General features: G+C 40.7%; 1 protein-coding gene across 1 annotated transcript in view; it reads right to left on the bottom strand.

The window, feature by feature from the left end:
- Positions 1–1,173, bottom strand: part of Alg13 (ALG13, UDP-N-acetylglucosaminyltransferase subunit) — a 60,784-nt gene that overhangs the window by 56,867 nt on the left and 2,744 nt on the right.

The following is a 1,173-nucleotide window of genomic DNA, read 5'->3' as shown; positions in this document are numbered from 1 at the left end:
TCTGTGGCTTTGGAGCCTGTCCTGGAACTAGCTCTGTAGACCAGGCTGGTCTCGAACTCAGAGATCCACCTGCCTCTGCCTCCTGAGTGCTGGGATTAAAGGCGTGCGCCACCACCGCCCAGCGACTTTTCTTGTTTTTCTGGTTTTGGAGACAGGTTTCTCCAGTAGCCCTGGCTAGCCTGGAACTCACTCCAAAGACCAGGCTGACCTTGAACTCCTGTTTCTGCCAGTGTTGGGATTAAATCACCACTGCCCAGCAGTAATGTCTATCTCTAAGGAGTTTTCTCTATTCAAATCAAGTCTTTAGAAAAACCAGCATGTCACCCACAAATACCCATAGCAGACAAAACTGCACTGTTCCCCCAAAACAACTTTTCTAAAAGTACTGGAAATCTCAGGAACTCCGTTAGTTTGATCACTTAAGGATAGGCTACAATATACTTTCTAAATCTATTAGCTTATGTCTCTGAATACACAATTTATAACTCTAAAATTTTTAATTTTCTTACCATATCCTATTCAAAAATAAATAATATTTTACTGCATCCATTTTACATATATTCAACAGAAGTTCTAAAAAGACAATCCTTAAATGGTTATTACTACAACCCACACCTAAGACTGAAAAGGCTTAATGTCCTTTAGATCTAAACCTAAATACTAATTTCAAATTCACAATCTGGCCAGGCGGTGGCATGTACCTTTAATCCCAGCACTTGGGAGGTAAAGGCAGATAGATCTTTTTGAGTTTGAGGCCAGTCTGGTCTACAAGAGCTAGTTCCAGGCTCCAAAGCTACAGAGAAACCTTGTCTCGGTAAAACCAAAAAAACAAATTCACAATTTGTTATGATCATTGAATACATTATCTTTCCCCTCTGTTTAGAGTTTTGTACTATAAAAGTGGGCAAAAATAGCTTTATACACTCTTGTCTAGAAATATCCTTCTCTCCACTAAAGTTATCAATGGATACATTCAAGTCAAATAATTATATTAAAATGGAGCTGCTACGAATTATTCTGTGTAATTAACTTACAGATTTTAATAAAGCGTCTCAAGTAGCCCAGGCTGGCCTTCACCACTTCCTCTCAAGGGCTAGAATTACAGCCATGGGGCCTGGCTTTCCTAATTGTAGTGGTAAGAACTGGAACCAGAGGCGGGGGGGGGGGGGGGGG

This window comes from Microtus ochrogaster, unplaced genomic scaffold (genome assembly GCF_000317375.1).
Source record: "Microtus ochrogaster isolate Prairie Vole_2 unplaced genomic scaffold, MicOch1.0 UNK180, whole genome shotgun sequence".
Lineage (NCBI taxonomy): Eukaryota > Metazoa > Chordata > Mammalia > Rodentia > Cricetidae > Microtus > Microtus ochrogaster.
This window is presented reverse-complemented; position numbering and strand designations above follow the sequence as displayed.